Source organism: Triticum urartu, chromosome 3 (assembly GCF_003073215.2).
Source record: "Triticum urartu cultivar G1812 chromosome 3, Tu2.1, whole genome shotgun sequence".
Taxonomy (NCBI): Eukaryota; Viridiplantae; Streptophyta; class Magnoliopsida; order Poales; family Poaceae; genus Triticum; species Triticum urartu.
The window spans coordinates 609,551,735-609,579,688 of NC_053024.1; positions in this window are offsets into that span (position 1 = coordinate 609,551,735).

A 27,954-nucleotide genomic window follows, 5' to 3' on the forward strand; every position below is an offset into this window, starting at 1 on the left:
GGGGCTCTACTCCAGGCTGGATCGCTTAGCTGGTCTGATCAGTGACGAAATTCTTTGGAGCCAAACAATCAGTTGTTTCATTTTTCTGCGTGTGACTCGTGACTGGACCCGGTGAGTGGCCAGTGATTGGCAATACTACCAAGTTTTATGAATAGCAGCCGTGCAGTTCGGAATGGCACCATCATGCGGCATGTCGTTGAATGCTCGGGCCCACCGTGCCAGTGATACAGCCACGCAGGCTCGTCATGGAGATGTGCGCGGAGCTCACAAGGTAGCAGGCATCGAATGCCAAGGACGCACGCGAATTCAGTTCAGTTTCTAGTTTCTACACGCCTTGGTGCTACACGGTACGAACTCGTCAGAACTGATCAACTGAGGGTAAATAGAGTAGATGAACTGCAAAGAAAACAGAGCAAGAGGGGGAATATGAGCACAAAAACCGAGGCTGGGGTTACAAGTTATGAGGAGAGGTGAAATTCCGAGTGTCAGAAAAATAATACATTAGTGAGACTGGCTAGAAAAGTACAAATTCTACACCCGAAAATAATAACATGATCAACCGTTTCATTTTTCTAGTCATGTTATTCTTGGGTGTATTGACCTGTTTTTGTTTTGGTGCAACCGTATTGAGCTGTTTTTGTTTTGCTGCAAACTAGTATGTCTAACGAGTTGGGCGTTTCGGTGCCTAGGCTTATCTGCATCCGGTTAGAAAAAAATTTGTAAAAAATTCAAAATAAATTCAAAAAAATTCAAAAAAAATTATGCGGTAGACAATTTGATGCGTGGGACCTGCTCCAAATGTCGAGTCATTTGGATATCTGAGCAGCTCTCTGCAAAAAAGACAAATCGGACCAAAACAATACATAAAACAGTAAACATTTTTACAGACCCCCAATTTGTGTTTTTTGTTGAGATCTTCTGAGATGTCCAAATGATTTGAAAATCGGAGCGGACATCACGCATCAAATTTTCTACCACACAAGAATTTTTGTAGTATTTGTTTTGATTTTTTTGTCAGTGCGGGTGTAGATGAGCTCGGGCGTAGAGATGGATTTTCGATGTCTAACCATATTTCCAAATGTTTATAAATAATAACATGATTTTGGACTTCGTGTCACGACAACGTAAAGTGCGTGCATGACTGTTGCACTTTGAGATTGCCCATAAACATGTCGTAAATTCTCTATACAAAAAAACATCTAACCTAATTTAGAATGATACTACTTACAATTGCCCAAGGGTGTGATAGCGGCATGGCGCATTTTCGGTGGCCACCGCTCTTGCGCGCCATGTGCCTTCATAGGCCCTGCACCTAGTCTTTCCTTATTCTCTTCGAAAGAATCTGGTCTTCTTCCCCCTCAGACCCTTGTGTGCTTCTTCCTCAACTCTTCTTCTTCTCACTCACCTCTCTTCTTGCATCCATGTTAAATGTGATATCGAAGTAAATAGGTGACGTTGCAAGGCTATGCCGATGTCAGCCCCTCCCCCACCCACGCACACACAACCACCTCGGGGCCACCATTGTTACAACCCGCTACTCGTTAGTTCAGTTTCTAGACACCTTGATACCAACTCACTAGAACTGATGTAAGGGCATATTTACCCCTGAATGGTTTTTGGTGATTGATGACAATGCATTTGCGGACTAATCGTGTGCATTGAGCATTTCAGATATCTCATGTTTAGGCACAAGACGATTCGTTACCCCCCGGAGTCTAGTGAAGACGGAGTTTTCCCTACGTTTTCTTTCGGTGGATTTGAGTCGTAGGAAAGTCGTACTATTACGAGGGGGTCCGATTTGGAAAGGTTTGGGTGAAATCATCACGTACATGTATGTTCCTTTTGCACCACCTTTCCTTTGCATCTTTGGAGCAACTACTGTTTATCCGTGTCTCTGCAAAATGAAGGACTCCTAGTGATTGTTGTGTTGTGGCATGCGGTAGTACTGCTCATGGGAGCTGTAGTACCGTAGAGGCCCACGGTAGTACCGGTCGGGGTCGCGGTAGTACCGCAGGCCCTTGCGGTAGTACCGCTCCCCGTGCGCGGTAGTACCGTGGCCTCGGGCCGAGCACAGTAGCACGAGCGGAAGTAGGGGAGGATGTAATTTTTTACATTCGCGCCCTACGTGATAGTACCGCTCCCTGTATGCGGTGCCGTATCGGAGTTTTGCACAGACTGATACTCAGCGGAAGTAGCCACAAATGTATTTTTATTCGTCCGTGCCTTCCCGGCCCAGACAAACCCTGCCTTGTGGTGGTACCGCAAGGGCGAGCGGTAGTACCACTCCGGCGTTTCTACCGCTCTTTGCTTCAACGCAACAGGGTTGGTCTAGCTCCTGTCGTGCAAGCGGTAGTACCGTTGTGCCCCACGGTAGTACCGCGGGCCCTTGCGGTAGTGCCGCATGTCTGGTGCGGTAGTACCGCATGTCGCTGGCCGAGTAAATGGGTGGCGGTTGGATTTTTCCTATCGCTACATAAGGAGAGTCTTTTTCTCCGAGTAGTCTACCTCTTCCATCTGCAAGCTCCATTGTTGTTCTAAGCTCCATTTTCGCCCGATCTCTCTCCCTGGCCAATCAAATTTGTTGATTCTATAGGAATTGGTTGAGAAGGCCTCGATCTACACTTCCACCAAGAGAAATTTGATCCCCCCCACTAATCTCTTGCGGATCTTGTTACTCTTGGGTGTTTGAGCACCCTAGACGGTTGAGGTCACCGTGGAGCCATAGTCCATTGTGGTGAAGCTTCGTGGTGTCGTTGGAAGCCTCCAATTAAGTTGTGGAGATTGCCCCAACCTTATTTGTAAAGGTTCGGTCGCCGCCTCCAAGGGCACCAATAGCGGAATCACGACATCTCGCATTGTGTGAGGGCGTGAGGAGAATACGGTGGCCCTAGTGGCTTCTTGGGGAGCATTGTGCCTCCACACCGCTCCAACGGAGACGCACTTTCTTTCAAAGGGAAGGAACTTCGGTAACACATCCTCGTCTCCACCGGCTCCACTCTTGGTTATCTCGTACCTTTACTTGTGCAAACTTATATTGTGTTGCATCCCTTGCTTGCTTGTGTGCTTGTTGTTGTTGCATCATATAGGTTGCCCACCTAGTTGCATATCTAGACAACCTACTTTGATGCAAAGTTTAAATTGGTAAAGAAAAGCTAAAAATTCTTAGTTGCCTGTTCACACTCCCCCTCTAGTCAACTATATTGATCCTTTCAATTGGTATCAGAGCCTCGTCTCTTTATTAAGGACTTTGCCGTCCGAAGAGTATGGTTGACACCATAGACGGTGGGGAGGAGCACCCCGGTGTGATTCCGTACTCGTCTACGGCCGATGGGGGTTCCTCGGTCTCTCGTGAGGAGTTCAATGCGGCTTTGGACACATTGAAAACCTCCATGACGACCGAGGTTGAAAGCATATTCAACAAGTTTTTAGAAGGACTTAAATTATCCACCGCATCAATGAAAGTGGGAGATCCCGCTAACAAGGTGACGGATGCTAACTCCGACAAGGGGGAAGCTACGAGTGACAAAGTTCCTTTATCTAGTGGTAGAAGTGGAAATGGCATCTTTGCCCATGTTGAACCTCCACTTACTTATGGAGGACCGGTTCCCTCCACTCATTTGAATCATGTTGGTCCTCCTCCCAAGTTTGTGAAAAATGAAGGTTTTGCCTCTTGGGTCTATCGCTTTAAACATCATTTAAATCATAGTTCTACTAACCTTTGGAGAATTATTGAGCAAGGTTTCTATCCTCATGACCCAAGCAACTTCACTCCTAGAGAAGCCGCGAATCATCAATTCAACGAGTTCGCTCTTTGCATTCTCCAAGAGGCCATCCCTCCCGAAGATATTGCGCATCTCCGACCTTTCATCGTGGCCAAGGAAGCATGGCAACATGTTGTTTCCATTTACAAGGGAAGCGCAAGCATTCAACACTCCAACTATGAAGTGGTTCAAGATCAAGCCGATGAGTTTGCAATGAATGAAGATGAAGAACCTCGTGAGCTTTACCGGAGATTAACCACTCTTGCGGTCTCACTCCGAGATCATGGGAGCAAGGATACGGATGACAATTGGATCAAGCGCAAATTTCTCAAGACCATGATGCCCTACCACAAGGCCATGTCCTCTGTCATCCGTCAAAGGCCGGACTTCCACACCTTGTCCTCAAGTGAAGTGTTGGATGAGTTTGTGGCAATGAGAATCTTGGACAAGACCACCGACAATGCGGTGTTGCGTTCTCAACGCGCAAAGAAGCCCAACCTTGCCTTTAAGGCCAAGGCTAGTGTGGAAAAAGAGGATGAAGAGGAAGAAGGGGAGAGTAAGCCCGAAGATACAAAATATGTTTATCATGAGCACATGGCTCTCGCTTTAAGGCAATTTTGGAGCAAGAAGAACTCAAGGCCCAACTTCAACAAGAACAACTCAAGTGGCTCCAGGGGCAAGCAACGTGTGCGTACATGCTATAATTGTGGCAATGTGAGCCACTTTGTTGCGGAGTGTCCATATGAGAAGAGGGAAGACAATGGTGGCAAGCTCATCCGAAAAGACAAGGCCAAGTCCTTCCCCAACAAGAACAACTTCACCAAGAAGACTCCTCCCAAGGGGTTGGTGGCACCAGAAGAGTACAATGAGGATGATGATGATGATGATGATGATGAACATGGTGAGTCGGTTGCCATGGCCTCCGTTGCCATTGCGACAACTCCACGGGTGTCCCTCTTCGACTCACCCAATGAGAACATCACCGCCAAGTGCCTCATGGCTAAAGCCACCAACAAGGTAAACTCCAACATAAAAACTACCATCATTACTAATCCCTCTTTGACGGATTGCATTGATGAAAGTGAGGGGTACAATGAGGAAGAAAATGAATTTGAGTCTTTTATGAGTAAGCTTAAAGGTAAATCCAAGAAGCACTTTGTTGCTCTCTTGGAACAACTTGGTGAAACCAATGACATGATCGAGGCTCACGAAGACAACATCTCTAAGATGGAGGGACATAGTCGTGACTATGCCGGTGAGATATCGGATCTCTCTAGTGCTCTTGAGGAAGAGCGTGGTCATCGTTTGGCTCTTGAGGAGTCTGTAACGCCCCGAGACCGATGCGCCAGGTGTCTTCCAGTTATTCGCCTGCCAAGTTTCATCGCATTCGGAGTCTGTTTGACGCCCCAACCGATAACTATAGCGACAATATAGTCGGTCAAATCCTCGGACGTTTTCGGTCTCCGAAAACTGTTGCCGGGCTGCCCTCTCTTCCCTCCTACACAGCCCACCTAGTTCCCCCTCTATCCGGAACCATCCGATGTTGATCGAACGGTCCGAAAACAGTAAAAACCCCTCTCCTAGACCCCTATCTATAAATAGATGCCCATCCTCGCATTTCCGTCAAAACCCTAGTCTAAACCTACCCCTAGACCCTCCCCTAACCTCTCAGCTAAATCTGAGAATGGGTGGGTAACCAAACCAAACCTGAACTGAACCCACGTGATGATGTTTTGGAAACTGAACCAAACTAACCCCACGTAATTGGCATTGGCACCCAGCCCAAACTAAACCACATGACAAATTCCCCAAAACCAAACTAACCCATTCTAGAAACTATGGTTTTAGCCTATGGTTCTATATCAGTTCCCCACCCATACATGTACAACTCAATATATGTACGATCCTGCACTTCACTGCTAAAACATAGCACCAGCTTAATAACATATACAGACATTGCACTTGACAGCTTACATATTCTGCACTACCAACACTTAAATTGATGAACAATTGACAGCTTCATAACATGAACACTTGACAGCTTCATAACATGTACAAAACACAGATCACAAATGTTACACTTGATAGCTTACACATTCTGCACTACCAGCACTTGAAGTACATAGCTAATAACAAACGGAGCTGAATTAAGGCTGATAATGGATTCCAAGCCGGGATTGCGTTACGCCATCTGCCAAAGATGGATGTCACTAAGTTCTCAAAGAGGTAGTAGTCAGCTTGTACCTTGATCTGAAAAGACACAATTTTTAGAACTATGAGTCTGGATCACTAGTTGCTCATGCCATGCTCCAGCTTCTCCCAGGTTTGAGAACATCTCAAGCATGGATGTGATTCTTTAGCCTTTTCTAGTAAAATAAAGAAAGGATACCAAAGAGGTGCCACTAACTTGTGCAACATCACAAAAAGGTAGACTTATAAACATAACAATTTGCTTGTCCCATTACAAAATGTCAACTTGTGTCTAGCATTTTATCGATGATCAGGATTTTCTAAAGAGCCAACTTGGCCACCAACTTCGAAACTTCACTAGCCATTGCATATATATATATATATATATATATATGGATGATCAGGATTATATTTTTACCTTTCATTGGTTCAAAACTTTTAGCTGTGTCCTTACTGTCCATCTCCTGCAAATGAAACAAAATATTAATTTAAAGGCATATCAACACTTCTATACTACTTCTATACTGTAGGTTTTATATATCCCATTCTACACAAGTAGTAGAACCAAAATGTAAGCGGTTAACTCACCCTCCTTTGGTTTGAACAACCAATCTTTAGCACAAACAAGCACTTCTAGCATATCAGGGTTCAAAGAGCTTCTCTTGTCGCCGACTATCCTCTTACCACAACTGAAGGCTGATTCAGATGCCACTGTGCTCAAAGGAATTGCAAGAAAGTCACGGGCCATAGATGCCAATATAGGAAACTTTTCGCCATGCCTCTTCCACCAACCCAAGACATCAAAGTCATCACCGACCTTCTCGGATGCTTCTTCCAAGTATGCATCAAGCTCGGATTTGTGTACACGTGACCTCCGACGAGACTTGTGCTGGGCAAACTCTTCTTCCAACTTCCTTTTCCCTGCAACAGGTGATCCAATAATGGTATTGCCTTGACTAGAAGGTGTCGAGTGTGCAGTGCTTGTCGCTGCAAGTAGCTCATATTCCTTGACATACTTTCTCACCCATTCTAAAGCAATCTCCACTTGTTTTGTAATTTGCTCCCCGTCGGTAGACAACTTGCAATAGAAGAAATCCAAGTAATCTTCTTTCCTCCTTGGATCCAGGAATGTAGCAATGACAAGTGCATGGTTAAACTCAATGCCCTTGCTTTTTCTACGACGGTTAGGATCTGCATTGTCCTTCTCCTCGGGATCCCAATATTTATCAAGCTTTGTTTGCATCACTGCTGCCAATTCCTTCAACACATCAGAGGTCTGCCAACCCGGGTCTTTCAATGCATGGCGAATAGAAAGCACAACTGGCAGAAACTTATGTGAAGTTGGCTTCCTATGAGCTGAAACAATCAAAGTAAGCTCTTCAAAAGCTTTTAGAAACTCACAAATAGCTTTTGCCTTCTCCCATTCCTCCTCACTTGGAGAATCTATCATCTTTCTGTTGGCATAACTAGTGAGAACAGATTTGTACGCCAATGCTTCTACAAGCATTTTCCAGGTTGAGTTCCATCTGGTTGGTGTATCAATAGAGATGCCTTTCTTTGCACGTAGAGCCATCCCACTTGCAATTGTATTGAAATCTTGAAGTCTTGAAGGAGAAGAGTCAATATACTTCATCAGCTCACGCATCATGTCAATAGCTTCATGGATTATTTTCATTCCATCCTGAACCAAGATATTAAGAATGTGCGCACAACACCTGACATGCAAATGTTGACCTTCAAGGAGAAGCTCATGTTTGTGATATTTTATTAACTCCTCACATGCATTAGTATTATTGCTGGCATTATCTCAAAGTGAATAATTTGCCTCTTATGCTCCATTCTGTTAAGCAACGAACTATTTCTTCCTCTATCGCATAGCCTGTGTGGGGATACTTCACTTCTGCGAAACTTATGGTCTTCTTCTTGTAGTTGAATCCTGCATTGATATAATGGGCGGTGATGCACATGTAGCCCAAGTCCTGTGATGATGTCCACATGTCAGATGTTAAGCAAATGCGAGAATCCAAATTTTGTAGCTCTACTTCAATATCTTTCTTCATTCCCTTATACATCTTCACTGCATCATCACGAATTGTGTGACAACCCTTGATTTGAAACGTTGGCTGCATTGAGTCAATCCATGGCTGGAGGTGGGGATCTTCAAACTTAAGAAAGGGGATCTCAGCATGGACGCAATACTTCACCATGAGTTCACGACAAACTTTTTCATCAAACACAAACAGACCTTTGGATGTTTTTCTTTCATGGTCAACAAAAACCTCTTCCTGCAAGCATCCGGAATTAATCAGCAAGCCTCTACAATATGGGTCCTCAAACTGCTTGTCCCAAACTTGGTGTGAAGTTGCACTCCACAGTATTTGCACACAGCCTTGAGATCACCCTCTACGAGAACCAGATCTGCTTCATAATGCTCCCATGCCTTGGACCTTCTAGCATGTGGTACTTGACTCGTATCCTCATCCATGGAATCAGCACTCTCCGAACCCTCTGATGTAGACATGCCTCAAATTACTAGTGAGTAATTACTACAGTGACTGATCGATCGGTCGAGTGGTCTGGGTTGGTGTGTTTTTCCTGTCCTTGGTGCGTGGCCTGTGAATGCAGATGCAAGGTGCAAGCAGGTTAATACTAGTACTAGTAGCAGTAAAAGTCACTATTCCTAACAAAGAAATTTGTAATTGTGAACTAAGCTTTACCATCTAATGATTAAATTGCATATCTTACAGTCTTGCTAATATTTCTTACTGAGAAAATCCCATTACAGAATACTCTGTGCTACTCTGTTCTAGTCTTAGTACAGATACATACACTCCATGCAATGAGAAACTTGAGCAAGGGAAATAGTCGAACCAAAACATAATTCCTGCTCTAGAGATTGACCAATATCGCTACAAAGTTTCTCAAAAAGAATATCGGGAAACCAAAACATTGGACACTGTACTCGCCTGAGCGGGAGAATTCCCTCACTTCTACATATTGCAACGAGTGTCAAATAGAAGGATGATTCAGTACAGATATGGGATCTAAACTGAGAAGCAACTAGCGCCAAATACTTGAACAAATGAAAGCCGGATTCAGAAGAGTAGTACAATCTAATCTGGGAAGCAACGAGTGTCAAATATTTGAAGTTGTCCCGTTAGAGACCCTGCAGATGTCTTAAAGCGCCACATATTTTGGTCCTATTGTCCCTGTATTTGAATGCAATTTTGTTCCTACTGAGAATTTTGGTGCTAATACAAACTCCTGTAATCCTAAGCTGCAACTTAAAAATGCTACTTATATCATCAAAGCTCTTCACAAGGAAGAACAAACTGCATCTCATACACTTGCTGCCGTGTCCATCAAAATTGCATTCAAATAAATTTGCAAACTATTGTAATGGACAGATGCAAACTGAAACTGAACCCGAACCGAACATGTATAGAGAACAAATTGAAGTGGTTCGTGCGTTGTTGCTGTAGACGAGGAGGGGACGGGCACCTAAACTGTTGTTGCAGACCTGTTTGCTGCTGTTGTTGCTGCAGACGAGGAGGGGGCGGGCACCTTGCCGCCGGAGCACCTTGGAGGAGCAAGAGGAGGACCAGGACCTTGCCGCAGGAGGAGCAGAACCTGGTCAAAAGAGAAGAAACAGGCCGGTCAGAGAGAGAGAGAGAGAGAGAGAGAGCTACCTGCCGGTGGAGGGAAGGTGGCGCGGCGGAGACGGCCCGGCGACCTCAACCCTAGCGGGCGGGGAGGGGCAGCGGCACTGATGGGCGGGCCAGCTCTGGGTAGCTCATGCTGTGCCGAGGAGGGGACGGCGCCGGAGGGTGACGGCGAGGCGGCGACGCGAGGAAGGGGCGGCGAGGGGGAAGAGACAGGGGGCGGGCGGGCGGCGGCACGGGGGAAAAGACAAGGGGCAGTGCATGGGTTGGGTTGAGGAGTAGTCGAAGGCAACGAACCAATACAACGAACCGGGTTGTACCCACAGTTTGTAGCCCATAATACATTAGATGGTTTCAGCCCATAACCAGCTAACCCAAACTGGTTTCCCTCCAAACCAAAACCAAACCGAACTTAAGAAAGCTTCAGCCCAATAAAACCTAAACCAATCAAGCCCATAATAAAAAACCAAACCGTTTAAACCAGTTTTTCTAAAACCACTCCCAGATTTACTCTCAGCCGCCAGCCACCTACCCCCCTCCTCAATTTCCACAGCCACCCTCTCCCCCGCCGCCACTTGGCGCCTCCTCCACCACCAACCGCCATGGCCCGTGAAGCTCATCCGGGGCCCGCCCAGGCCCGAATCTCACCACCATCGCCCGTACGCCACTCCCGAGCTCCTCCCGCTCGATCTGGGCATCCCCGCGCCGGACGAACCTCCTCCTCCTCCTTGAACACCATCGTCGGGGCATTACAACACTCCACCACTACAAGAGGATCTCGTCCCGAGATCTAGGATGGCATCGGGGGAAACGAAAGAGGAAGGGGAAGAGGTAAAACTAAGTTGCTTCTTTGACAAATGAGTGAAACCAAAGAACCTTGCGAGGTTGAACAAATTGAAAGAAAGAATGCAACGAAGATGAACAAATTTGAGAACACTCTGTTAGAAAAGAGGAACAAGGAACATTACTAGAACCTTGTAGGTTGAAAGGCATAAGAAGAGGGTTGCAATGGACAAGAAGTACATGCAAGCACTCCGGATCAAACGTGATGTACAAGGAACGATAAAGATCAATTACGACAACACTCCGGTTGGAAATGGAAGGTGAAGAATATGAGCTTGGCAAAATAAAAGCACTTGGATGAGACTCGGTTAGAAGAGGAATGATAGACACAACACTCCGGTTAAAACAAGATAGAGAAGGAATAAGAATGATATAATTTGGATAGCACTCCAACTGTAAATGGAAAGAATTGAACATGAACTTGATAAGATGAGAGGATACTTGAAAAGAGGACACGACACTCCGGTTGAATGGCTAAGTTAGAAAATCATACGATCTTGGCAAAAATGAGGTGATGGGATGAAGAGAGCAACAATACAATGCCTCCGGAACGAAGGAATAGAAGTTGGACCGTTGTAAAGAAAAGAATTGAGAAGAAAATGATATCATCTACCACAATTGAATTTGAAGGCATCCTTAGGAGAAGGGTCGAACGGAGTTGTTGGAAAACCAACAACGAAAAGAGTAAGCTTGTTGTGGGCTTATGGAAAACATCTTGAAATTATGAGGTGAAATTCTGCCACTAATGGAAACAATAGATTGGATTGATATCAACAAGGAGACGAGAAGCTTATTTCGCCGGAAGGATAAGTGAAGAACTTGGGTCATTTATAAGCACCATAAATAGCAACAATCCTTGGGGAAGGCTTTAGGTGAAATATAACCCAAGATAACTCCAATGAAGAGATTGATGGGTTGCAAAGGCTCTCATGAACGAATAGAAAATGATGGGTTTAAAATATGTCATTCCAGACAACTTGTGAATCATGAAACATGAAGGAAATTATCAAAAGTGATATAACACCACCTCAAAAGATGAGATATGAAAGAATTGCACCTCGGAATGCGAGATGAAGAATGCTTGAACTCCTCAAAACAAGACATGTGTTGAACACCACGTTTATTTTAGAGTAAAGCTTGACGGATCTTAACTCCGAGAGGAATCTTGAAGAACAATTGAAGAATTAAAAGAATCCTTGACGAACCACCATGTAGAGGCTCCATGAAGAACTTCGGTAATAAAAGAATGATCAAAAAGAAGTAAAGGATGAAAAGAATAAGATTTAAGCCTTGCAATGATTAGATGGAGCTTCGTGATGATATAATTGAGAGATCTTTGAACTCCAGGAAAGAACGAATGAATTGATATGATAACGAAGGAAGAGAACTCTTGAACGAACCACCATAAGAATTGAAAATGAAAGAAGATACATGAGAGAATTTAGATACAAGAGAACGAAGGGATCAAGAACTGATTAGAGGATATTTGAACGATGCACCGGTAAGATTTGGAGAACGAGAGTTGAAAGCTGGAATGAATAATATTTGAAAATATGGCCTTCGGAGGAAAGAAATGGAAACAACTCATGAAATGCTCTGGATGGGTGAAAAGAATTCTCACAATCGAAAACAACTATGAGAGGATGGCAACAAGCTAGAATCACGAGTCTTTGAGAGAACGGATAAGATTTGGAGGAAAAACTCTTCTTCGGTCTTCAACTATCGAGAATGACGATAAGAAACACCACCATGAATTTTTGAGACACTCCGGAATGAAGAATAGAAAGGTTGTGTCAACGATGAAAAGGATTTGACAGATCTTGGAGAAAAACATTTGACTGATGACAGTTCATACTTACGTCATACTTTGAAAGGAATTCAAAAATAACTTCGGAAAATTAGAAGAGTCAGGTAAGATCCTGGGAAAAGACCTGTGGATTAGGGCCCACTCAAAAGAAACGCCGTTGAATGATTACTTGAAAAGGAGATTGCACCGGTTGAGTTAAGTAGCTTGTATGAGATAACATCCTTGAAAGAGCTTGAACAAAGGCAGAGTGGAAACACGAATCTTTGAGATATCTTGAGCACTCCGGAACAATTGAATAGCGAGAAGTGGATGATTAAGAGGTGCACCGACATGAGAAAGCATTAGAACCGAGAAAAGGATATGATCGGCAAAGCTTGAATTAAATCCACCGGAGAAGAAAACGAGTGAAGAGTGACGAACTTGAGGCTTCCTTAGTATCTTCATGAGAATCACCAGATAAGAACATTGAGGAAAGAATGAAGAAACTTCACATCCATAAGATGGATACTTGATTTAGAAATCCCAGTCCTTGGAGGAAAAGGGTGGAAGGGCGGGAAAACAAAGGCAACTTGGGACGGATGAAACTAATAACGTTGAGCAGACTTTGAGTTGATCTTGCAGATGTTGAAAATGATCAGATCCACTTGAAGAGGAGCACACCGGTTGAGAAGAAATTGAGATGACAAACTTGATGATCAAGAAGGATTAATATTCCCGTAGAAATATGAGAACACCATTTAGGAAAAGGTATGGATTCAACACTTGACATTGAAGCAACTCGAATACCACAAACCAAAACAAAACAAAGGATTTGGCTTGCAGAATAAGCCGGAAACAAACATATGATAGATCCCATATCGTATCATGCATCTGTTGGAAAGATATTCTAGGAGCTACTAGAATTCCCACTTATAAACTCCTGAAACTTTTTGGTTATGCAATCAGGTGTTGGGGATACAGGGGAAGCATAATATCTCACCCAAACTAACAAATCCTACATCCAGCTGTATCCATCCTTCAACACATAACCAAGAAACCTTCGGAAATCATTTACCTCAACCTTCGAAAAAGCATCCGTTATACGAGTTATGGAAATACTCCCGAACTCCCACCCCAGTACTGGGTGGCGTCGAGGTTATCTCACCAACAACCACATAAAAGAGATTTTCGATGTCGGCGAACTCAGGTATTCTAGAACTGCAACGATAAAATTGTGACGACAACACCTCGGAGCTCAACTCCCCGGGACACTTCCACAACCCCTAAATGTCAGGAGGCACCAAGAACAATGTTCTCGCCACAAGACTATCAAAACGATTCCAAAATACCCGCGTGATCTTAAAAAAAATCGTGAAATTTGAGGAGAGGGAAGTCAAAACTTCTACGTCAGGAGGCCTCACCAGAGCGACGTAGGGACTGAGGAGTAAAAAGAATCCTACTCTCCGATATATATAATCCTAAGACTCAAAACATTTTGTTCTAGACTCAACAACGTCAGCGATTCGATCAAGCAGGGGGCTCCTAAGTCGGGGATGACTCTGATTACCAACTTGTAACACCCATAATGCGGCTATATCTCCCACGTGTCGGGGCACGACTTAGAGGCATAGCCGCATGGTAAGCTTGTCGCAAGAGGGGTAATCTTCACACATCCCATGTACTGAATAAGAAAGGGATAAAGAGTTGGCTTACAATCGCCACTTCACACAATACATAAATAGATCATACATCATCCAGAAAACAATCAAGGTCCGACTACAGAACCAAAATAAAAGAAGAAAACCCTGAGGGAGTCCTGGATTAGGGGGTATCCGGACAGCCGAATTATATCCTTTGGCCGGACTGTTGGACTATGAAGATACAAGATTGAATACTTCGTCCTGTGTTCGGATAGGACTCTACTTGGCGTGGAAGGCAAGCTAGGCAATACGGATATGTATATCTCCTCCTTTGTAACAGACCTTGTGTAACCCTAGCCCCTCCACGTGTCTATATAAACCGGAGGGTTTTAGTCCGAAGGACAACAAACAATCATACCATAGGCTAGCTTTTAGGGTTTAGCCTCTCCGATCTCGTGGTGGATCAACTCTTGTAATACTCATATCATCAAGAATAAATCAAGCAGGACGTAGGGTTTTACCTCCATCAAGAGGGCCCGAACCTGGGTAAAACATCGTGTCCCCTGCTTCCTGTTACCATCCGCCTCAGACGCATAGTTCGGGACCCCCTACCCGAGATCCGCCGGTTTTGACACCGACATTGGTGCTTTCATTGAGAGTTCCTCTATGTCATCGCCGTTAGGCTTGATGGCTCCTACGATCATCGATAGCGATGCAGACCAGGGTGAGACTTTTCTCCCCGGACAGATCTTTGTGTTCGGCGGCTTCGCACTGCGGGCCAACTCGCTTGGCCATCTGGAGCAGATCAAAAGTTACGTCCCTGGCCACCAGGTCAGGTTTGGAAGCTTAAACTACATGGCCGATATCCGCGGAGACTTGATCTTCGACGGATTCGAGCCCCTGCCTTGTGCGCCACGCGGTCACAATGAGTACGATTTAGCTCTACCATCGGACCGTATTCAGGAGATCGTGCCGGCAGCCGCTCCGAGCCTCAATTCGGAGCCAGTTGCGCCATCCATGGACGGGTGGATAGACCCTGTCACAGAGGTCGTATCCTCAGCGGCGATCGAGCCGAATATCGACCTTACCCTTCACGAGAGCCGTATTGCCAAACTGTCGGATCCTTCTCCGGCCACGGATTTCGAACCGCCTGCGCCCGTTCCTGTCGAATCCTATTGGGCGCCGATCATGGAGTTTACCTCCGCAGATATTTTTTAGCACTCGCCCGTTGGCGACATACTGAACTCATTAAGGTCTCTCTCCTTGTCAGGAGAGTCCTGGACGAACTACGTCTGGCAGGATTGGGATGCGGATGACGAAGAAATTCGCCGCCCACCCACCACCCACTTAATAGCCATTGTCGACGACTTAACCGACATGCTCGACTTCGACTCCGAAGACATTGACGGTATGGACGACGATGCGGGAGACGAAGAAGAACCACTGCCCACAGGGCACTGGACAGCCACCTCATCATACGATATATACATGGTGGACACACCCAAAGAAGGCAATGGCGACGAGACAACAGAGGATGACCCCTCCAAGAAGCAACCCAAGCACCGGTGTCAGCGGCGCCGCTCTAAGTCCCGCCAAGGCAAAAGTGGTGATACCGGCACCGGAGATAATAGCACTCCGGACAGTGCCGAAGACAACAACAATCCCCTCCAGCAAGATTTAGAGCAGGAGGATGGAGGAGCCAGCCCTCCTGAGAGAGCGGCAGATGGAGAGGCAGAGGATGATAATTACATGCCTCCCTCCAAAGACGAGGCAAGCCTCGACGATGACGAATTCATCGTGCCAGAGGATCCCGTCGAACAAGAGCGCTTCAAGCGCCGGCTTATAGCCACGGCAAATAGCCTTAAGAAAAAGCAGCAGCAGCTTCAAGCTGATCAAGATTTGCTAGCTGACAGATGGACTGAAGTCCTGGCGGTCGAGGAATATAAACTCAAACGCCCCTCCAAGAGTTACCCAAAGTGCAGGTTGCTACCCCAACTGGAGGAGGAAGCACCGAAACCTACATCCCCGGCGTATGACACGGTTGATCGGCCACCTCGTGGCTGCAGCAGAGAGACATTCCAGCCAAAAGCTCAGCCTGCACCCCGATGCCATTCAAATAAAAAGGCATGGGGAAATACGCCAGACCTGCGAGATTCATTGGAGGACAAAGCAAAACATGCAAGATCGATCTACGGATCACGAGGGCGCGCCACTATGCGAGACGATAATCGTCACGCCGGATACAGTAAAATTAAGTCCGGCCGGGCGGAACACAGCGGGCAAGACTCATTCGAGCTGTGTTGCGACATAGCCCAGTACAAAGGCGCCGCACACCCCCTATGCTTCACAGACAAAGTAATGGATCATCAAATCCCAGAGGGTTTCAAACCCGTAAATATAGAATCATACGACGGCACAACAGATCCTGCGGTATGGATAGAGGATTTCCTCCTGCATATCCACATGGCCCGCAGTGATGATCTACACGCCATTAAATACCTCCCACTCAAGCTCAAAGGACCAGCTCAGCATTGGCTCAATAGCTTGCCAGCAGAGTCCATTGGCTGTTGGGAGGATCTGGAAGCCGCATTCCTTGACAACTTCCAGGGCACTTACGTGCGACCACCAGATGCTGATGACTTGAGCCACATAATTCAACAGCTAGAGGAATCGGCCAGGCAATTCTGGACACGGTTCCTAACAAAGAAAAATCAAATCGTCGACTGTCCATATGCAGAGGCCCTAGCAGCTTTTAAGCACAACATCCGCGACGAGTGGCTCGCCCGACACCTTGGTCAGGAAAAGCCAAAATCTATGGCAGCCCTCACGACACTCATGACCCGCTTTTGTGTGGGAGAAGACAGGTGGCTGGCTCGCAGCAATAACATATCAAAGAACCATGGTACTTTGGATACCAAGGATGGCAATGGCAGGTCACGTCGCAAGAAACATAAGCGCCGCATTAACAGCGACAATACCGAGGATACGACAGTCAATGCCGGATTCAAAGGCTCTAAACCCGATCAGCAGAAAAAGCCATTCAAAAGAAGCACTTCGTGCCCGTCCAGTTTGGACCGTATACTCGATCGCTCATGCCAAATACACGGCACCCCCGACAAGCCAGCCAACCACACCAACAGGGATTGTTGGGTGTTCAAGCAGGCCGGCAAGATAAATGCCGAACACAAAGATAAGGGGTCACATAGCAATGACGAGGAGGAGCCCCGACAGCCGAACACCGGAGGACAGAAGAGGTTCCCCCCACAAGTACAGACGGTGAACATGATATACGCAACCCACATACCCAAGAGGGAGCGGAAGTGTGCGCTCAGGGACGTATATGCGCTGGAGCCAGTCGCCCCAAAGTTCAACCCATGGTCTTCCTGCCCGATCACCTTCGACCGCAGGGACCACCCCGTTAGTATCCGTCATGGCGGATTCGCCGCATTGGTCTTAGACCCAATCATTGACGGATTTCACCTCACTAGAGTCCTTATGGATGGCGACAGCAGCCTGAACCTGCTTTATCAAGACACAGTGCGCAAAATGGGTATGACCCCTCAAGGATAAAACCCACTAAAACGACCTTTAAAGGCGTCATACCAGGTGTAGAGGCCCATTGCACAGGCTCAGTCACACTGGAAGTGGTCTTCGGATCCCCGGATAACTTCCGAAGCGAAGAGTTAATCTTCGACATAGTCCCGTTCCGCAGTGGCTACCATGCACTGCTCGGGTGAACCGCATTTGCGAGATTCAATGCGGTACCGCATTACGCATATCTCAAGCTCAAGATGCCAGGACCTCGGGCGGTCATCACAGTCAATGGAAACACAGAGCGCTCTCTCCGAATGGGGGAGCACACTAGGGCCCTCGCAGCAGAAGCGCAAAGCAGCCTCTTAAGGCAATCCACTAGTTCGACGATTAAGGACCCGGACACCTGCAAGCACGCCCGGAGTAATCGGCAACAGGACCGCCTGGCACGTTCCGAGCTCGCATAGCAATGCGGCCCCCACCCCGGTCCCAGCCAAACGGCGAAATCCGTGCCACGCGTACATAATTACGCATTAAAAATACCATGGGCACAGGCGGGGAGGGGGGCACGACTGCGGCACGCTCCAAGTCGCGGCTTAAACCGCACTAGGGGCTTCCCGCTTTGTTATTTTTCTCTTTCAGGACTTTAATCTCTGGAAACCCTGTCCGGCAGCATGATTGCCGAACACATGATGCAACAACCAAGGAGGCAGAAAACTACGTCACACCACGAAACTCCCAAGTGGATTACGATAACGAGTGAAATATTTGCTTTAATACTATTCCTCAGCTTGCCCTTGGAAGGGACATGTCAAACAGTCCTACTTTTTGCTTATCGCACTACTTGTATCATTCTGCTTTAACGCACCTTTTTGAATAAACAATGCATAGCATTAAGACTATTATTGCATTCTTCCTTTATATATATATATATATATGTTCATTCACGACATCTAGCATCCGTACACTCTGGTACGGCTAATACGCTAGGGGCTTAAGCATACCCCATAATGCGGCGTGAGAAGTCTGAACACTTTCGACAGTGCGACACCCTGAACTTATAGCATTATATGCATCAGCTCCGGATCATGTCTTGGGTCAATAGTTGGGTTTGTCCGGCTCCCATGTTTTGGTGCCTTACGTTCCGCTATATTGGTTAAGGTAGCACTGGGAGAACTACTGCGATTGTGCCCTGGTTCTGCTGGGCTAAGCACCTTAGTAGAGAAAGCTAAAACTGACTGTCATGATAAGGCGAGAGACTGGTCGCTGTTCGAGAGGTTTCGAGTCCCTAAAGACTTATGCCGCTTAGAGCGAGGAGTCGGCCCTGTCCGGCTTAAGGCGTGTATTGCGCCCCGAATTCGGCCTTACGAATACTAGGGGCTTCACCGAAATTTAAAATTATAGAATTCTATGGCTAAGTGAGAGTGATAACGCATTATAGTCCGATTGCCTTGTTCGTTGCGCTGAGCACCTCCCTCGAAGGACCCAAAAATGGGAACAAGAGTGCTCAGGTTTATCCCGAACACCCCAGCACTCGTGGTGTGGGGGCAGAAGCCGACGACTAGCCATCTCTCATATTTGATAAATAGCCGAACAAAAGGTAATATTTTAAATTCAAACAAGCGTTGCATAGCGCATATGAACAAGTTTTCATAATACAGGATTACACAAGCAAGTTTACTCAAATATTACATCTTTCGTACACTCGTTCGCTACGAGACGGGCACCCTTCAGGACACCCTCATAGTACATCTCGGGGTGGCGATGCTCCTTGCCCTACGGCGGCCCTTCCTTCACCAGCTTCACGGCGTCCATCTTGGCCCAGTGCACCTTCGCACGGGCGAAAGCCCGGTGTGCACCTTCGATGCAGACGGACCGCTTGATGACTTCCAGCCATGGTCAGGCATCCACAAGCCGCCTCACCAGGCCGAAGTAGCTGTTGGGAAGGGCGTCACCAGGCCACATCCGAACTATAAAGCCCTTCATGGCCTGTTCGACCGCCTTGTGCAGCTCGACCAGTTGCTTCAGCTGGTCGCTTAGAGGCATCGGGTGTTCGGTCCCAGTATACTGAGACCAGAAAGCTTCTCCGTTGAGCTTCTCTCCTCGGCCTGGTAAAACTGTGCGGCATCTGACACGCTGCGGGGCAAATCCGCGAATGCTCCTGGAGAGCTTCGGATTCGGGTAAGTAACAAGTAATTTACTTTCACATGCTTGCTTTGCATATAGAATGCCTTACCCGCTGCTATCTTCTTCATCACATCAATCTCCTGGAGGGCCTTTTGGGCTTTGGCCTTGGCACTCTTTGCACTCTCAAGGGCCGCGGCAAGCTCGGACTCTCGCGTCTTCAAGTCAAGCTCCAACGCCTCGTGCTTTGCCACGAGAGAGTGGAGCTCTTGCCGCACCTCGCCCACCCGTGCCTCTTGTTTTTCCCGCTCGGTGCGCTCCTGGGCCGCTTTGTTTTCGGCCTCGGATAGCGCTTGCTTCAGGGTCGCCACCTCGGTCATGGCCCCTGGCAAATTTACGATGATCCTGTCATTTTGCAATTGCATTCTTTTTATATATATCCATAGACTAGGTACTACTTACCTTTGTTCTCCTCGAGCTGCCTCTTGGCAAGGCCGAGCTCTTCCTTGGACCCTTCGAGGTCCTGCTTCAGTGTGGCGACCTCCGCAGTCAGTGCGGCAGAGGCCAGCAACGAAGCCTGCATACGCATATAGACATACTTATATTAGACTCCTGCGATATTGTTTGATCCTATGTTCGACTTTTCTTTGTGAACACCGAACAGAGCATCAGGGGCTATTGTCTATGCGGTAATATTTTTCCTATATTTCAAATACTTACCTCAAAGCCTGTTAGAAGGCTAGCACAGGCTTCAGTCAGTCCGCCCTTGGCGGATTGAACCTTCTGGATCACCGCACTCATAATAGTGTGGTGCTCTTCGTCGATGGAAGCGCTGCGAAGCGCTCCCAGCAGATTGTCCGGTGCCCCTGGATGGGCAGAGGTCACCGGCACATGCGTCTTGCCCCTTTTGGAAGGAGGCCGCCTGCCTGAGTCCGGAACCACTGGGGGTTCCGGCGCGGTGTTCGGCTGAGGGCCGAACTCGGAGCCCTCGGGAGCCTTACTCCCTCTGCTCCTGGAGTCCGGAAGGTCGCCTTGAGGCGCCTCCGGGATTGTCTCCCCTCTACCCGGTGCCTCTTGAGACAATACCTCGGCATTGTCCGTAGGGCACGGGGAGGTGGCAGTCGGAAGTGGATCGCTATCCATATCCGACGAGTCCAAGGAGCCGCCCGACGAAGATACGTCGATATGGGCTTGGGGCGGTCTGCATAATCATATTTTGCGTTAGGGGAAGCAGTGCGATGAAGGTATGCTATGAGTTACTCTGGTATCCGAATACTTACGACTTTGCTAGGGGCTTGGCCCTGAGCAGCCACTCGTCTTCGCCTTCGTCGACGGTGGTGGAGTAGTCCGGAAGGAGGGTTCTCCCCTTCTTGGACCCTTCGCCCCCCGGTCAGGGCGGCCTTCCTTTTCTTGTCTCCCCCGACTGAAGGGGGAGCATCTACATCTTCCTCCTCATCTTCGGGGGAGGTGTGCGTCGCGGAGTTATCGGACGATGAGTCCGATAACACCTGGTGTCAGGAACTCTTTTGGGTTCCCTTGGCCTTCTTGGTCTTCTCCGGCACCTTGTAAGGAGCCGGAGTCAGCATCTCCGTCAGGAGAGCGTCCACAGTGTCTTCGGGCAGAGGGGCCGGACAGTTAATCTGCCCCGACGTCTCCACCCAGTCCTATCAAAGGCATGGAGCTCAGACCCCGCACATGGTTAAGCTAGGGGAAATAAATATCCTACCAGATGTATAGAACTCACCGAATGCGCTAGGCGCTTCGTGCTTAGCCTGCGGTCCTCGGTGAGAGAGGGAGGGACCTCGACGCCCTTGAACAGCACCCTCCAGACGTCCTTGTGCGTCATGTCGAAGAGCTCGCTCAGAGTCTGGTGCTGGGCCGGGTTGAACTCCCACAAGTTGAAATCCCGTTGTTGACACGGGAGGATCCGGCGGATGAGCATGACCCGGACTATGTTGACAAGCTTGAGCTTCTTGCTTGCCATATTCCGGATACATTTCTGGAGTCCGTCCAGCTCCACCGATGAGCCCCAAGATAGGCCCTTCTCTTTCCAGGAGGTGAGCTGATATGTCTCCAACGTATCTATAATTTTTGATTGCTCCATGCTATATTATCTACTGTTTTGGACTATATTGGGCTTTATTTTCCACTTTTATATTATTTTTTGGGACTAACCTATTAACCGGAGGCCCAACCCAGAATTGCTGTTTTTTGCCTATTTCAGTGTTTTGGAGAAACAGAATATCAAACGGAGTCCAAACAGAATAAAATCTTCGGGAATGTGATTTTCTCACCGAACGTGATCCAGGAGACTTGGACCCTACTCCAGGGAGTCAAAGAGGAGGTCACGAGGGTGGGGGCGCCCCCCCTAGGGCGCACCCCCTGCCTCGTGGGCCCTCGGTGCTCCACCGATGTACTTCTTCCTCCTATATATACACACGTACCCCCAAACGATCAAAACAGGAGCCAAAAACCTAATTCCACCGCTGCAACTTTCTGTATCCACGAGATCCCATCTTGGGGCCTGTTCCGGAGCTCCGCCGGAAGAGGGCTGTCATCACGGAGGGCTTCTACATCATCCTAGCCCCTCCTATGAAGTGTGAGTAGTTTACCTCAGACCTTCGGGTCCATAGTTAGTACCTAGATGGCTTCTTCTCTCTCTTTGAATCTCAATACAAAGTTCTCCCCCTCTCTTGTGGAGATCTATTCGATGTGATCTTCCTTTTGCGGTGTGTTTGTTGAGACCGATGAATTGTGGGTTTATGATCAAGTCTATCTATGAATAATATTTGAATCTTCTCTGAATTCTTTTATGTATGATTGGTTATCTTTGCAAGTCTCTTTGAATTATCCGTTTGGTTTGGCCAACTAGATTGGTAGTTCTTGCCATGGGAGAAGTGCTTAGCTTTGGGTTCGATCTTGCGGTGTCCTTACCCAGTGACAGAAGGGGCAGCAAGGCACGTATTATATCGTTGCCATCGAGGATAACAAGATGGGGTTTATTTCATATTGGATGAATTTATCTCTCTACATCATGTCATCTTGCTTAAGGCGTTACTCTGTTTTTAACTTAATACTCTAGATGCGTGTTGGATAGCGGTCGATGAGTGGAGTAATAGTAGTAGATGCAGAATCGTTTCGATCTACTTGTCACGGATGTGATGCCTATATACATGATCATGCCTAGATATTCTCATAACTATGCTCAATTCTGTCAATTGCTCAACAGTAATTTATTCACCCACCATAGAATACTTATGCTCTTGAGTGAAGCCACTAGTGAAACCTATGGCCCCCGGGTCTATTCTCATCATATCAATCTCCATCACTTTAATCTTGCTTTGCCTTTTACTTTGCTTTTACTTTTTACTTTGCATCTTTATACCAAAAATACCAAAATTATTATATCTATCAAATCTCACTCTCGTAAGTGACTGTGAAGGGATTGACAACCCCTAATCGCGTTGGTTGCGAGTAGCTATCGCTTTGTGCAGGTACGAGGGACTTGAGCGTGGCCTCCTACTAGATTGATACCTTGGTTCTCAAAAACCGAGGGAAATACTTACGCTACTCTGCTGCATCATCCCTTCCTCTTCGGGGAAAACCAACGCAAGCTCAAGACGTAGCAAGAAGGATTTCTGGCACCGTTGCCGGGGAGTCTACGCAAAAAGTCAACATACCAAGTACCCATCACAATCCCTATCTCTCACATTACATTATTTGCCATTTGCCTATCGTTTTCCTCTCCCCCACTTCACCCTTGCCATTTTATTCGCCCTCTCTCTATCCTACCTCTCTATTTGCCTCTTTTGCCCGCTTGCTTTTTGTTTGCTCGTGTGTTAGAGTGCTTGTTTGTCGCGATGGCTCAAGATACTACCAAATTGTGTGACTTCACCAATACCAATAATAATGATTTCCTTAGCACTCCGATTGCTCCTCTTACCGATGCTGAATCTTGTGAAATTAATTCTGCTTTGTTGAATCTTGTTATGAAAGATCAATTCGCCGGCCTTCCTAGTGAAGATGCCGTTACTCATTTGAATAGCTTCATTGATTTATGTGATATGCAAAAGAAAAAAGATGTCAATAATGATGTCGTTAAATTGAAGCTATTTCCTTTTTCGGTTAGAGATCGTGCTAAAGCTTGGTTTTCGTCTTTGCCTAAGAATAGTATTGATTCATGGAACAAGTGCAAAGATGCTTTTATCTCTAAGTATTTTCCTCCTGCTAAGATCATCTCTATTAGAAACGATATTATGAACTTTAAACAACTTGATCATGAACATGTTGCACAAGCTTGGGAGAGAATGAAATTAATGATACGTAATTGCCCTACTCATGGTTTGAATTTGTGGATGATCATACAAAATTTTTATGCCGGATTGAATTTTGCTTCTAGAAATATTTTAGATTCGGCCGCGGGAGGCACTTTTATGGAAATCACTTTAGGAGATGCTACTAAACTCCTAGATAATATTATGGTTAATTATTCTCAATGGCATACTGAAAGATCTTCTAATAAAAAGGTGCATGCGATAGAGGAAATTAATGTGTGGAGTGGAAAGATGGATGAACTTATGAAATTATTTGCTACTAAGAGTGTTTCTTCTGATCCTAATGATATGCCTTTGTCTACTTTGATTGAGAATAACAATGAGTCTATGGATGTGAATTTTGTTGGTAGGAATAATTTTGGTAACAACGCTTATAGAGGGAATTTTAATCCTAGGCCATATCCTAGTAATCCTTCTCATAATTATGGGAATTCCTACAACAACTCTTATGGAAATTATAATAAGATGCCCTCTGAATTTGAGAATAGTGTTAAAGAGTTTATGAATTCACAAAAGAATTTTAATGCTTTGCTTGAAGAGAAATTTCTTAAAGTTGATGATTTGGCTAGGAACGTTAATAGAATTTCTCTTGAGGTTGATTCTTTAAAGCTTAGATCTATTCCTCCTAAACATGATATCAATGAGTCTCTCAAAGCCATGAGAATTTCCATTGATGAGTGCAAGGAAAGAACCGCTAGGATGCGTGCTTCCAAAGATGCCTTTATTAAAGCGTGTTCCTCCAATTCCTATGAAAATCAAGGTGAAGATCTAAAAGTTATTGATGTGTCCCCTATTAAATCTTTATTTTGCAATATGAATCTTGATGAAACTGAATATGATCTTCCTTTACCTAGAAGGGGTTCTAAAAATTCGGAGTATTTAGATCTTAATGATGAAATTGATGAAAGTGGGATTAAAAGAAACAAAAATCTAGATGTTGCTAAACCCACTATATTGGATTTCAAGGAATTTAATTATGAAATTTGATCTTTAATTGATTGTATTTCCTTGTTGCAATCCGTGCTAAATTCTCCGCATGCTTATAGTCAAAATAAAGCCTTCACCGAACATATTGTTGATGCCTTGATGCAATCTTATGAAGAAAAACTTGAGTTGAAAGTTTCTATCCCTAGAAAACTCTATGATGAGTGGGAACCAACTATTAAAATTAAAATTAAATATCATGAGTTTTATGCTTTGTGTGATTTGGGTGCTGGTGTCTCTACTATTCCCAAAACTTTGTGTAATTTACTAGATTTCCGCGTTTTTGATGATTGCTCTCTAAACTTGCATCTTGTGGATTCCACTATTAAGAAACCTATGGGAAGGATTAATGATGTTCTTATTGTTGCAAATAGGAATTATGTACCCATAGATTTCATTGTTCTTGATATAGATTGCAATCCTTCTTGCCCTATTATTCTTGGTAGACCTTTCCTTAGAACGGTTGGTGCGATTATTGATATAAAGGAAGGGAATATTAGATTTCAATTTCCATTAAAAAAGGGCATGGAACACTTTCCAAGAAAGAAAATAAAATTACCATATGAAACTATCATGAGAGCCACTTATGGATTGCCTACCAAATATGGCAATACTTAGATCTATCCTCGCTTTTATGCCTAGCTAGGGGCGTTAAACGATATCACTTGTTGGGAGGCAACCCAATTTTATTTTTATTCCTTGCTTTTTGCTCCTTTTTAGTAATAAATAAATTATCTAGCCTCTGTTTTGGTTGTGTTTTTTGTGTTTAATTAGTGTTTGTGCCAAGTAGAACCGTTGGGAAGACTTGGGGAAAGTCTTGTTGAACTTGCTGTAAAAAACAGAAACTTTAGCGCTCACGAGAACTGTTGTCATTTTTATTTGAAGAGTGATATTTAGTTAATTCTTTTTTTCAGATGATTAATAGATAAATTCCTCACGTCTAGAAATTTATTTTAGAATTTTTGCGGTTCTAGATCTTGCGCTAGCTACAGATTACTACAGACTGTTCTGTTTTTGACAGATTCTGTTTTTCGTGTGTTGTTTGCTTATTTTGATGAATCTATGGCTAGTAAAATAGTTTATAATCCATAGATAAGTTGGAATACAGTAGGTTTAACACCAATATAAATAAAGAATGATTTCATTACAGTACTTGAAGTGGTCTTTTGTTTTCTTTCGCTAACGGAGCTCACGAGTTTTCTATTTTGAGTTTTGTGTTGTGAAGTTTTCAAGTTTTGGGTGAATTCTTTTGATGGATCATGGAACAAGGAGTGGCAAGATCCTAAGCTTGGGGATGCCCATGGCACCCCAAAGATAATCCAAGGACACCAAAAAGTCAAAGCTTGGGGATGCCCCGGAAGGCATCCCCTCTTTCGTCCACTTCCATCGGTAATTTACTTGGAGCTATATTTTTATTCACCAACATGTTATGTGTTTTGCTTGGAGCGTCTTGTATTATTTGTGTCTTTGTGTCTTAGTATGCCACAATCATCCTTGTTGTACACACCTTTTGAGAGAGCCATACATGAATTAAAATTTGATAGAATACTCTATGTGCTTCACTTATATCTTTTGAGCTAAGTAGTTTTGCTCTATGTGCTTCACTTATATCTTTTGAGCTATGTAGTTTTTCTCTATGTGCTTCACTTATATCTTTTGAGCATTATAATTTTGCTCTATGTGCTTCACTTATATCTTTTGAGCGTTATAATTTTGCTCTATGTGCTTCACTTAGATCTTTTAGAGCACGGTGGTGGATTTGTTTTAAAGAAACTATTGATCTCTCATGCTTCACTTACATTATTTTGAGAGTCTCTTAATAGTATGGTAATTTGCTTAATAATAATATGCTTGGTATTCAAGATTTGCGAAACTTTCTTTTGAGTGTGTTGAATACTAAGAAAATATTGAAGCATGATAATTGTTTTGAGATATGGAGGTCATAATATTAAAGTCATGCTAGTTGAGTAGTTGTGAATTTAAAGAATACTTGTGTTAAAGTTTGTGATTCCCATAGCATGCACGTATGGTGAACCGTTATGTGATGAAGTCGAAGCATGATTTATTTATTTATTGTCTTCTTATGAGTGGCGGTCGGGGACGAGCGATGGTCTTTTCCTACCTATCTATCCCCCTAGGAGCATGCGCGTAATACTTTGCTTTGACAACTTCTAGATTTTTGCAATAAGTATATGGGTTCTTTATGACTAATGTTGAGTCCATGGATTATACGCACTCTCACCCTTCCACCTTTGCTAGCCTCTCTAATACCGCGCACCTTTTGCCGGTATCATACACCTACCATATACCTTCCTCAAAACAGCCACCATACCTACCTATTATGGCATTTCCATAGCCATTCCGAGATATATTGCCATGCAATTTTCCACCATCTAGTTCATCATGACATATTCATCATTGTCATATTTCTTAGCATGATCATGTAGTTGACATAGTATTTGTGGCAAAGCCACCTTTCATAATTTTTTCATACTTATCACTCTTGATTCATTGCATATCCCGGTACACTGCCGGAAGCATCCATATAAAGTCATACTTTGTTTTAGAATCGAGTTGTAATCATTGAGTTGTAAATAAATAAAAGTGTGATGATCATCATTCAATAGAGCATTGTCCCAAAAAAAGGGAGAAAGGCCAAAGAAAAAAAAGAAGGCCCCAAAAAATAAAAAATAAAAAGGGGCAATGCTACTATCCTTTTACCACACTTGTGCTTCAAAATAGCACCATGATCTTCATAGTAGAGAGTCTCTCATGTTATCACTTTCATATACTAGTGGGAATTTTACATTATAGAACTTGGCTTGTATATTCCAATGATAGGCTTCCTCAAAATTGCCCTAGGTCTTCGTGAGCAAGCAAGTTGGATGCACACCCACTTAGTTTCTTTTGTTGAGCTTTCATACATTTATAGCTCTAGTGCATCCGTTGCATGGCAATCCCTACTCATTCACATTGATATCTATTGATGGGCATCTCCATAGCCCGTTGATACGCCTAGTTGATGTGAGACTATCTTCCCCTCCTTTTTGTCTTCTCCACAACCACCATTCTATTCCACCTATAGTGCTATATCCATGG